This window comes from Saccoglossus kowalevskii, unplaced genomic scaffold, assembly GCF_978046115.1.
Source record: "Saccoglossus kowalevskii unplaced genomic scaffold, keSacKowa6.1 SCAFFOLD_35, whole genome shotgun sequence".
Lineage (NCBI taxonomy): Eukaryota > Metazoa > Hemichordata > Enteropneusta > Harrimaniidae > Saccoglossus > Saccoglossus kowalevskii.
The window spans coordinates 149,158-163,485 of record NW_028188620.1 but is presented as its reverse complement, the minus strand read 5'-3'; positions in this window follow the sequence as shown (position 1 = coordinate 163,485).

Here is a 14,328-nt window from a genome sequence, read left to right as displayed (position 1 = left end):
GCCAGTGGATGCCGACTTTGGTCGTTACATTTTCTCAGCTTGGGATTCTTACCGCTTGCCATTGGCAGAAGCTAAACTGGCTCGCGGGTCTCACCTGTTCCAACTGATCAGTGGGATCACAATGCACTAAGACTGCTCCTTCCATCCTCAAAAACAGAAGAGGGTGGAGAGGCCCAGCCTGCGTAACTGAGGCGGTGGTGAAAACTGCCAAAACCGCATTCCGCCTTACAGAGGCAGTCCCTGCCGAGAGAGCCATATGACACTGCAGGATATCCTGCATAGCCGTGTGGTGTCCCACCAATGGATGTGTCTGCTGAATCGGGTAGCGCTTGGTCCAGCAAAAAAGGTTGAGCATAAAATTGACCTATCTTTGGAACTTAGGCCTCTAACCCGCGGGGGACCAAGGTCCGCCCATCAACACCGTCTGTGCATTCCCCTTACGTCCATCACTCGGCGGGATCCAAAGTAATACCGAATGCGGAATTGACAGTCCTACCGAGAGTGACTGTTTTAGGATCGAGGGTGGGAAGGGGTGAACATCGGGTCACTGTAATCGTTGTACCCCCTTACCCCACGGCGGGGCTCATGGAGTCATTACGTAGAACAGACTCCGAGCGGCCACCCGAGGTTGAACATGTATATGTTACTAATGTGATGGCTGTATTGGATTTATGCAAATGGAATTGTTATTCAGTCAAATGTTTCACAATCACATACATTCACACACACGAAACAATATCGCAGCAACTTGAATATCTAAAAGATGTCATCTAGAATTAAGGATATGTCCTAATAGTTATATTTTCCATGTTGTAAAAATGCACCAAACGGCCATTTTGAATATATGCAAATTAGGTACAATTCGGAATCCTAGATTTTCCTAGACTTTTAGTATGACAATATAGGCACCTCCTCGGAATGTATTATGAAAAAGACATATTTCTGCTGCAATTTGTGATGGGTCAAACCATATATTATACTTATTTCCATATTTAGCATCAACTATAAACCGTTATTATATATGTATTTTTCTAGACAGTTTTCAATATTTACCTATTGAAAATAGCACATTCACTGATTCATAACGAATAAGGAAATAATCATGATAGTACATCTAAGAATAGAAATGAAAACAAATACAGGAAATAATCAAATACATAATAACATTTTCAAAAATATATAATGTATCAGGCAAACTATCAAACAATTATTATTTAGTCAACATTGTGTCAAACACACATTTACATACTTTTATTGTGCAGAAATTGTATACAACTTCTATGGTAACGATGACCTTAATGCTACATGCTATTCTAAAGATGACATAATCCACTTAGCATGTACTTGTTACTTTCCATCGGTAAAATAATATGCTATTATAGTACAATACCATAACAACACTGCACACTATATCCCTATTGGATAGAAAAGATAGGAATTTGCATATAATCAATTATATATCTGTGCTGCAATTTATTCACATTCATTGAATCCTTCAGAAGCGACCATGAATACCATTACAACGAATGTAAACTGTTTAATATAGATATGGAATGTATGCAATCCTATTCCGGTAAGTGTTCTAGAAACAATAGTAAGTTAGTAGTAATGAAAAACCTAGTTAGTAGTAATGAAAAACCTACATTATATATTCGAATTATATATATTATTGTTGATGTGTTCAATGTGAACAGACACTACGGTTTTATGCAATTTGATTCAAAATGTCTTCAATATGCAAATAATGTTGTTTATATATCATGACATTCAAATATCTCTAGATAAACACGGCACGTTCTCCCTAATGTGAAGTATTTGCATTTGAATATAATTCATCATACATTGCTGTGATTGATTTACGATCAGTGTATTATTCCTGAATATCCCAGCTGTGCAAGTATTTGAGCTGTTCACAAAGATGCAGTGTACATTCAACCATTTTCTGGTAATGTATAATGTTTAACTAATGTCTATTAATCTTGTATACTATAACTAATGTAAACCATGACAAGTCTGGTTTAATTAAGATTATTTCATATCTGTATATTAACTGCATTCATGTATTTTTGTGTGGAACAAGCACTGTGCTAGGGTAGATGCTACATATCTTTCCCATCGCTGTTGAACAGACGTGTAATTTTTTCAGCAATATGTATATAACCAAACTGATTTGTAATGTAATTCACTTTCCTTGAACCCACTTGGGAAGCACATATAGTAATCCTAAATGTGATACAAATATTTGCTTTGTAGATTATTTGTAGAAATGTCCACCACTTTCTTGCTTAGAAAGTTTTCTTTTATTTGGAAAGAATCTTTTAAGATATCATTTTAGTATCAAAATACACAACCAGACTGCATCATGAGTGGTAACTGTATCTGGTAGTATATTTCAGAACTGCATCGTAATATTCACACGTGTCGATATTTTGTAACGGACGTTGCATCTATATGGTAACTAATATATGTATTATCGGTTCTATTAATGCAAAAGAACCTTTCCAAATAAAACATATTAAAAGATTGGAAAAAATAATAGTTAGTCACTGAACCATGTATTTTAATACTCAAGCATGAGAAGAGACATATGTGACATGTTGGTGATCTAGCCTTGAATTCTCAGTGTTTTATGATTTGCACCAGTAAAATAAAACATGACAAAGAAAACAAAAAAACTGCATTAAATGCTCCAACCCAAATTATATCGTGCGTGTCAATAGTACTTGCCCGTTGTCACATGCAAATTAATTTGGACAATAATTCATTTTCTTATTTTACAATCTATATTTTATTTTTAAATCTGTTTCAAAACATTCTAAAAAGAAAATTTTAGGATCATATCAAAACAACTACTAGATATGGTGTCACAGTCTGTTTCAAATTCATATTGAAATATTACAAGAAATAATTAATAAATCTTGTTTAGTGTACCATTTATTCCCCGACAACATATTCATTGTCTAGTTCTCAGGATCTACAACACTAATAAATATACAGAAAACATTTTGATGACATGTTTTCATATTAAATTTGCATTGGGTCATACTATTCAACAACTAATTATCTAAACAATGACACAACATCCAATAAAGATATCTTCCACACACCACAAAAATTGTATCCATAATTGAACATATAAGAATGCACCAAATATCATCATGCATCCTGAAATATAAGATAGCAAATTACATTCAGACATTGCAAACATCATCCATCCCTTCCATTACACCCGGTAGCATTATTGGTTCCTGTACTCATTTGAATGTTTGCACAACATACATATACAAATATATACACGCGACTCATCAATCTTTCGACCAACCACTCATTTTTTTATTGTTGAGTGAGAGCGCAATTTACTAATGACAGATACCTTGTCGGAGAAATTAATATTACAGAAAGCGAATACCAAGTTATATTAATGAAACTAAAAAATAACTCCCATGTGCTGAATGTTTTTGGAGGTATGGAGTACAATTAAAAAACTGTATCTATTGTAATAGAAGCAATTCTTCATTACAAATAAAAGCAAATTATTTATTAAATGCAAATGTGTCTTATTTTGACCGTATACTTTTATTTATTTTTACAGTATGCATACATGCTTCCAGTTGGTCATATAACTAGTCCTACAATTAAAACATTTTCTGGATGTCTCTACCTGCAACAGTACTTACTACATTTACAGTTATTCACAGCAAGATACACACATAAACTAATGACCACTAAAATATCAGGAAGGGTTTGATGATGATTTTGAATTTAGCATTCCCTACATGTTGTTTTTTTCTGAACCGTAATTTAGCGTAACTTTCAAAAGCTTCAATTTAGACGGAAAAATTTGCACAAACTGGACAGTAATTATCTACGTAACGACCACGTTAACACAAAAATGGCGAACCTTGTTAAAATGACTGAATCCGCGATTAAGAGATCACACTGCTGAACTTCTGGATGAAATTTTGTTAAGGCATTTGCGTAATCAAGTCTATTGAAATGTCTCCGACAGTGAGAAGACCCTTTCTTTCAGTTTCTATGGAGACTTGCTTATTGTTCGCTAATTATTTCTTACTTTGGACAATACATAATAAATAAAACACTGTAGACTTGCTATATTAGCAAAAAAGTACATTATAAATGGCTAAACTTATCAACCACTGACATCACACACTGATTGTGTCTGATAACGACTAATTTCAAGCGCGAATGTTCCAATTGACAAAGACTTTTTAAGTCCCGTACTACTAAAGCTTTCGGAAGGCTGGCTTCTAGAGTTATGTAAACTCACACTGAGGGATAATCCACCAACAAACATTACTGACACATTTTACACGCTGACTATTTGCAAACAAGCTAATCCCTCAAGTGAAACTGACAACTGATCGTATAAACCATTATCAATGCCAGATGATGTGTAAGTATCGCTCAGTTACGATTTTCTCTTGGATAGCAGCACAATTGCCAAGTTCGTTAACATTAGTATGAATATTATCTTCTTTCAATTTAACCTGTAATTGTTCGGCTATGGTATAACAATATTACATTTTTTCTTTGTTATTAGCAAGTATAATTGGTTATGACTACGTCCATTACTTTGAACTCACAAAGTGTGAAACAGGCCAAACTGTATCTAGGCAACTTTGTTTTTATTAATATTGTTTTGTAAGAGAAGAACTAAACATAGTTCACAGAATGTAATCCCCGAATATTTACTCCGATATCAAATCAATTACTTCGTAGATATTGTGCCTATGCATGTATCCACGCTATTGAAAATGAATATGCTAGTGATTTTAATTTATATTCGATGCTGCTCTCGAAAAAACTATTTATATGTGAAATTGCATGAAAGCAATCTTTAAAATTAAATGATACTTGTAATCAAGTGTAATGAACTCATGGAAAGTTTGACCCAATGAGAACAATAATTTTAAATGGGAATTTGTGATTGTTTAACAATAATTACATATTCGCATTTACATTGAAATTGCTGAATATCATTAATTTATAAATCAAAAATCAATGCTTCCAAAATGCTTAGCGTGAAATGAAGCATAAACTAACAATTGTGAACATGTGAACTTATTATGTTATAAATATAATTTTATATAACAAGGAGGACTCAACCGAGTAGAACAATCTACATTCTGGTGAGATTTAAAAAGCCTTCATATAGGTTGTAGTTGCTTAGATATATACACTGTAAATCGAGGTGTTTCAAAGTATAACACATTTTGTTCCCACTTAAAAATCATTTTAAGTTTTCTATAATTAAGCACATTAATTGTTTTTCTAAATTTTGCAAATGAGTTATTTGACTACATTATTTTTAAAAATAAAACATTTAAATTGTTTATAAGTTTGTCTCTGCTTTAAAGACACGTGTTTATAATCTGCATAATTGCGAGATGTGTAACATGTTTACAAATATGCGTATTACCTCAACACTTTTACTAGACATACATTTTGAAAATTGTTTGCACCAGGAATATGTATAAAACTGGGCAGACACGACAAATAGAAAAGGGCTCACGCAAAACAAAAACTGAATATTGACAAGTGCTTGTGACAGAGACACATTTTAAAATGTATTGTCACTGATAACATGGTAAGAAATCATCAACAATATTTTTGGAAAACAAAATTAATCAATACGACGTTTTATGAATAAGCCCTTTGCCCTATTGTACAGTAATTATAATATACGATGAACAAATCACATATTCAAGTAAGTATTTATTTCTAAATATAATCATTAATAAGGTAAGTTCGACTGAAATATTTAAAAAATACAAACATATATAGTTGTTGTTAAAACAAATGAATAATTAATAGAACTATAACATCTTTATACTCACTGACATAAATGAAAGTGTGTCATTTTTGTCTCTTCGGACAGATCTAATTCCTTGGAAAAATATTGTGGGCAAATACAAAAATAATTACTTTCATTTATTGCGATCACATTTGTACTCAATGCTCGAATCGACATGTCTGTACTGAATTTATTCTATTTCACTTTTCAAATGCTTTGATTGCTTATTTTCACCACTTTTAAAATCACAATCATCACAACACTTTAAAAAGTGATTTTACTAAACACACATTTTGAAAAGGGTTTCACAGGAACATTTATAAAAGTACTTAATGTCAGAACACTTTTGAAAGTTTCTCAACCGAGGACATCTTTTAATGAAGCGTTTACTATAATAATATCTGAAATGTTTGTTCACTAGACACACAGTCTGATAAACTTGTTTTTCATCGAAACACATTGAAAAGTCCATTCACGCAAAACACAAACTGAATAGTGCTTGTAACAGAGACACGTTTTAAAACGCATTTACACAGATAACATGGTAACAAGCATTAACATTATCATTTTGGAAAACAAAATATATATCAAATACGGCGTTTCATGTACAGCAAACATAACATACAATAACAAAATCACTAATTTGAGTAAGTATTTATTTCCGAATATATACATTAATAAGGTAAGTTCGACTATAACATTTAAAAAAAACTGACTTATATAGTGTCACGAATGTCAAACATTAAATCATGTTTATGTTGTATGTCGTGATGGTGGCGTTTTGTGTTTGTCTTACGGCGATAGATAGGCAATGTTATTTTTGGCGATAGATAATTGTTAAATATAGAGTGGCAAGATGTTTCTTTTAGTCAGCACTAGGGAAGCGGACTTTGATAGAACCCGATCTGAACGTTCATGTGATAAAATGTGGATGTCCGATCTTGTAGGTACCACAGTAAGCCATTGAATAATATTGCATCACGGGAGTTTGTGATCTATTCTCAAGGACGTCGGTTCGCCGTTGCTGGCAGTATACCATTTTTACGTGTCTACTAATCACGCGTTTGCAAGTAACGTTAGAACAATACACTGTGTATTGTCATACAAATTAATGTATTGTGATCTACGGAATGTGCATCATAAATATAATTCTATTGGCCAATTCCGGCCTACTGCAGTTAACGAGTGGGGAAACTCGCCAGTGAATGACATTCCCGATTTTGGTTCTGAACTGGATGTGCCTTCTAATTTATGTTACTGGCTACGGAGGTGTACTGCGGTGCAATGGAATCCACCCGGACCACTCTCCTTCTACAAGTTACGAATATTGGACAGATAAACTCTGTAATTGATTGGTATCGTGCTCGACTGAGTGTGCAGCGTGTATTCTACGACTACAGTGCTTCTGACTGCGTTTTGTAATTACCGTCGTCGCCACCGTTAGCAGAGACTCGCTGGAAAATACACCGTTATCACGCAAAGACCCGTTTTCATCTACTGTAAAGAAACTGTATGTAGGTAGGGCTGTCTCCGATCGCCAGTATATTATTTGCGTCCGTTGTTTGTTATGTACGTTTGTCTCTTAGTGTTATGCATGCATGCAAGATTCTATGTTAGACAATTATTTACATTATCGATTTAGGCATTTCCCCGTAATAGTATAACGTAAGCCACTACCCCTTTATAGAGGGTTTGGCATTTCTTGCCTACCCTTTTCCCGTGTGGAAATATTACAATATTATTACTGAATTATATTTCTAGTGTTCTATTTTTGTGTAACAAAACAACGTGTACCCCACTACCCCTTGTAACGGGTCAGGCATTTCCTGCCCATCTTTTAGGTGTGTGGAATAAAGTACGTTGTTTAAGCCTTACTCGTGCAGCGTGTACTTGTTGTTTATGTCGCATATAAATTATAAAACTGTCCTAAGTTTCGAATTATTAAAGGACCCAGTTCACAGGGGTGTTATGGGTGTCATTTGTTTGGGACAATTTGAAACCTTAGCTCAACCCAACTAGCACCCTGTGACATATAGTTCTTCAAACAAATATTATCAATCACATGAAGAATTGCTATCAACTTATTCGCAGCTGAATAAGTGTGTTTATATAATTTAAACCTTACATGGAAATATAGATGTAATAATTGTGAAAATTGAGCAATAAAGTGTAACTGAAATGATACAATGTGTACAGCATTATAGCTTATAGTCTTTTTGAACATGGGAATATATACACAATGGTGTAAGAATTGTGGCCAGCTGTAGAATTGCTTCTTTTGTCAGTGATTTACTATCCTGCCGCAATATGTATATGTTGCAATGTGTTTCTCTCTGGTTTCAAAAACTAAATATTACAATATACAGGGTGAGATGATGATGTATGGATGATTACGAGTGTAGTCAAGATTTGAACCGAACAACAGTGGCTATGGAGTACTTTGATTCATGCAGTATTCATTCTGCAATATCACCAACAAGCAGTAAGTATCGTTGCTTAGTAATGTAGATTGATTAAGGTCATTTCAACCCATTCAACTTCAAATGATCTGAAGTAAGTTTTGTACTGATCTTGGCTATTGCAATTTAATAATATTTTGTAGTTATATTTTTTTACAAAGTATGCAAATTGTATTTACATGAATGATATATATCATGAATATTTGTTACGTGTATCATGTCACATATTGTGGTCGAATGAGCTGGTACAAATTGTTGTAAATTCAAAATTATGTTAGATGTTTATGACTTTAAGGAAATCATAGCATGTTTGAATATTTTTCTTTCTATATTTGGAATCAACTTTAAACACTTATCTAGTAGGAACTGTATTGGACATGTATAAATATTAACCAATAACGAAAAAAATAGTGAGCAATTGAATTATGTATTTTTTTTATTTTTGTCAGTTCTCCAAATAACTACAATGACAGGCATACCATATTTGCCCAAGATCATTGTTGTAGTATAGTGATTAAAAAGCAAGTAACGTAAACATTAATACAAATGCATGACATAACCATCATTCTGTTCCTATTTGTACTCAGTTTAGCAATTCTTATACATGTTATATATTTGAAGGAATCATATTTAGTTTTGCAAGTTGGCATGAGTATTTAATTATAACAGACATTGTAGTCCCAATAGTATTTGTTAGAGATTACATATTACTAACATTTTGAAATATAATAAAATTGTTATGGCAATGATGATTTAGCATATATACGTGTAATTTTAATTTAATTAATAATTGCTTTAAGTTGATAACTCAAGCTGTTACTATATTGCATTACACTAAACAAGTGTCATGAAATACATATTGGAATTTACATGGTGCAATGATAAGATATAGATGTGTACAGGTTTAGTCAATGAACAAGAAAAGATTTGAACTGAAAAAAATGGCATTTGTGACATAATTTGTATTTTAGATTCTATCACAATTTTTGGAGGAGCCAATATATTTCCTCGTGTTATCAATTTCATTTATTTATAAAGTCTTCTGGTATTATGTAATCTGTAAAATCAATATACAAGCATAATGTAGTAATCACCAGTTATATAATAAACGATGTGAACATATATTTTGACACATTAACGTCTTTTTCAATTTTACAATTTATATTAACAAGCGAACATTTACATAGATTCCCGAGGTTCTAATAGATTAAATTTACACACATTCATATTATGGTAAGGCTTAAATTTCATGGTAATGTACAAGTTTGAAAATAGTTCGTACTGCAGAAAGACACGTCATACTGTGTGTTACACAACTTTACACATGAATTGAATGTATATAATGTATATAACGATTGAATCAGCAGTGTTAATTTCACATAATTGCGGTGCTCTGCCATTCTGTCCAAATAATCCATATTTTCATGAAAATAGTAGACGACAAGAGCGGATATTCTGAACACAATAGCAAGTCATTAATTTAATTAGACATAAGTGACAGAAATGCGGGTCGTACGACAGTGTGTGAGAGTACAACAACAACTACTACAACAAAAACAAGCCATGCATGGCATAGTCCCCGTTAGTTATCAAATTTAAGATATATAGTTTTGTTTATAGTAATATCGCTGGAATATAACCATGTCCGGAATATGATTTTTAAACATTAAAATGACTGAAATTTGTATCTGATCGTCAAACATGTACTTGTCAATAGTGAGAGATATTGCTTGCATTCAAAATCAGCCATTTTGAATACATGTCTATATATATATATATATATATATATATATATAATGTATTGTATGACTCTAGAAGCCCAAACATTAAAACAAAATGGCCGCTAGTCAGCCATTTTGAATCCAATCTTAAAAATAAAATGACATGCATTCGGAACCTGTAATGTCTAATGTATGTTATAAGTTTGAACAAAATTCATCCATAAATGCCAGAAATGCTTGATATTTGATGATTTTTTAGCACAAAAATGGCCACCATTTAGCCACTTTGAAAAGGATCGTCAAACCAATATATCCGTATATCTATGACATGATGTATAATGAATATTAAAAATTTTAACATAATCAGTCAAAACAAGTTAGTCGTATGGCACAAGAGCCACATTCATTAAAACAGAATGGTCGCCGGTCGTCCATTTCGAATCTAATCTGAAAAACAAAATGATGTGCATCAAGGTCCTATAATGTCCAACGTATATACAAGGTTTGAACAAAAACCATCTGTAAACAGCTGAGAAATGTTTGATTTTTTATGATTTTTAAGCACAAAAATGGCCGCCATTTCTAAGATACAGGTCCGGACGCACTCACGCTCGCACACACTGCGTCCGAACGGGGTCTAACAACCACTACTATTCACTACTTCATATGCCAAACTGACATATATTTTTGACCATTGTCAAGTACAGACAAAAATACAGACATTTTGCATAGAAAAATGTGAAAGACGCAATAATGGTTGTATTGGAAGTTATTAGGTATTACAATGTGCCAATTTAGCTCATAATTATGTTTCGTGATATAAATAACTATAGGTATAATTTTTGACAATAAAAACGCTCATTATATCATTAAAATTATGACTGCACCAGTAGTTATGTTCGTGCCAGTAATGTTCCACAATAAACATATATGCTCTACTATTACGTCTGAAGATGGCAACATAAACACAACTCCATAAAAAGGGAAAACATGTATTGTACTTTAAATACTAATAGATATGTCAAACAGATTATGGCTGTGGTAGAGGGTCTGAACATGATCTGATCTGTTATAATTAAATTACTCATGTCAACTTGCAAAAATAAATATGACTCCTTCGTATATATAACACCATTACTGGTAATTATTTATACATGTCCAATAAGGTTATTACTACATAATAAGTGTTTAAAATTGATTCCAAATAGAGAAAGAAAAATATTCACACATGCCATGATTCCCTTGAACCCATAAACATACAAAAATGTATGTGAAAGCTGACAGAGGTCAGCGATACCATGATGACATCGGAACACAATATGTGACATGATACGCGTGACAATTAATCATGATATGTATATGCAAACTTTGTAAAAAAAAATATAACTTCAATGTATCATTAAATTACAATAGCCAAGAATGGTACGAAACTTACTTCATATCAGAAGTACGTTTGGAAGTTCAATGAGGTACAATGACCTTAATCAATCTATAATACTAAGCAACGATACTTACCGCTTGTTGGTCATACTGCGGAATGAATACTGCATGAATCAAAATACTCCATAGTCACTGTTGATCCATATATCATCGTCTTATTTTGTAAATTGTAATATTTATTTCTTGAACCCAGAGAGCAACAATTTATACATATTGCGTCAGGATAGTAAATCACTGACACAAAAAGCAATTCTACTGCAGGCCACAACTGCCATACTATTGTGTATACAATCCCACGTTCAAAAAGACCATAAGCTATAATTCTGTACACATTGTATCCCTTCAGTTACACTTTATTGCTCAATTTTTACAATTATTACATCTACAGTTTCATGAAAGGTGTACATTATATAAACACACTTATTCAGCTGATGGCACATTTTCATGCGATGCATCATAATCCTTATTTGAAATTCATAAAAAAAACTTCTATAATGACCTCGACAACAACATGTAAGCTATTTAACATATTAATAAAATGCAGTTTCGGATTTTTCCAAATTTTCAGTTATCACTAAAATTACATTCTTAGATTACAATTACAAAAAAATGTTTACAGTTGTGTGTTGTTGGTATGAAATGAGATATGATAACAACTTGTGTTATCAATTGAATGCATATATTAATTTATTTAAAACTACCCATGTATTTGCTAAATGAAATAGTTCATGTTCAGAAAGTGATCATCACCAAATTATTTGTCAACGTTGAATGTTAATATGCAGAAATTTTGATAGATACATTAATGACTAAAGAACTTGATTATTACATTATTTTGTTTGATACAATAATATTACGTTTTATTATATTTAATTTACTCAAGTGAACTTTTAAAAATTAATTTGAATCGTTTATATTTATCACTCACATGTATAAAATGATATATGATAATCTGCGAACAGATATGAACAGAATATGGAATATAATTAGTAATTATATTAATGCAATAAATACAGTTGGTACACTTAAATCATGGTTTTGAGTAAATATGGTGTACCTGTCATTGTAAATATTCGGAAAGCTGAAAAGGAATAAAGAATATATAATTCACGTACAATTATTTACACATGTCCAAAAGTTTGTACTATATAATAAGTATGTATAGATGATACCAAGTGGGGTAAGAAAATATTCACACGTATTGCACCAGACATTTAACATAATCAATTATTTATTATCTAGTAGTATCACATATTGGGTCATGATAGAATCAAAGTGTATTTGGCAATTAATAAATCGAGGACCAGCAAAACTGCAAATGTATATTACAGATTTAGTTCATCCAAAAAAAATTACTGTAGAATATCATGCTAATAACATAATTAAATTGAAAATAAATGTTATAATGTGAACGAAATGTTTTGTCAATAGAAAATCAGGAATTTGCATATAATCCATCATATATCTGCTATGAGATTGATTTATATTAAGGGCATTATTCTGGCGCTCAATGAATAACCTAGTTGCAGCGCAAGTAACAAAGTTGTTCACATGCATAGAGAATCTCTAACGAGTGATCGTGTAATATCGGATTTATTAAACGAGTGTAGTAACTTTCATATTTTCCGAATCTTTGGCGTAATTTCGTTGTAATTGAAACCCAAATGTTTCCACCGTCGCCTGCAGCCGACATCGACAATGGAAACACTTAGCGCATTGATTCGGTCGAACAAGTAACAGTAAAGAGTCATTGAAGATACAAAACTTGAAACGATCAAAAAGAACTTTTATTAATAAAAGTCCAAACGCCAAAATAGTTAGAATACAAAGGAACGAATTACATTATTTTTAACTTCAACACGTGAATCGAAATACCAATGACATGGTTCATTAGTTCAAACGTCGAAATCAACGCTGCGTCGATTGAAAGTTGGTATTTAGTTCTCATCTGATGACTGAGAAGAATCCATTACATATATACGACGTCTTTTCGGTGTAATTGTTGAACTATCATTGTTGAAAATGTTGTAATGTACATGTACATTAAATACTCCACAGGAGATGGGGCCTCCAAATATTGGTGTTGATTGTGAAAGCAAGGTCGAGGCATGATGGTTGATATTGGTTGATGTAAACTGGGACGCGATGTTACATTGTGATTGAGGTTGCATAACAGAATGTATGGATGGTTGTATTGATGTTTGGCACGGGTTTGACATTTAAACTTGCATTTATTATTCAAAAGGTGATGGCGGTGCAAAAAATGTCTGTTTTTTTAAGAGGATGCATTGTCACCGAATAATAGTCTGTTGAATGTGTCAAGCTACAAAGCTACCATACCGGTACACATATCAATGAACTTTATTATCGACAATGCGTGGGACAAAAACGTTAATTTCACCTAGAAAATCCACAGTGTGATCTTGCAATCGCGCATTTAGTCATTCTTCTTGCCACGTGGTATGCCTGTCCGTTTGTGCGAACTTATCCTTCTCTACTTAGCATTTAGATCATATACGCTAAATTACGGTTCTGAATGAAACAAAAGAAAGAGAATACTTTATTCAAAAACGTCATTAGAACCTTCTCGCATCTTTAAGGGTATCATAGCATGTGTGAATATTTTTCTTTCCATATTTGAAATCTACTTTAAAAACTTATTATTAAGCGTCATTCTGTTCCACTTTATATAAATAGGTTTAATATAAACGAATATTTAGTTTCGCAAGTAACATGAGTAATTTAATTATAAATCATATTGTAATTTTAAACTCATTAAAGAAAACAATTAACAGTGAATGTTTATAGAGACAGTACCACGTTAATAATTATGTTCATTATCCAATATATTTTCTTTCACAAATTGTGCATATTCTATCGTTTTGAAATCTAA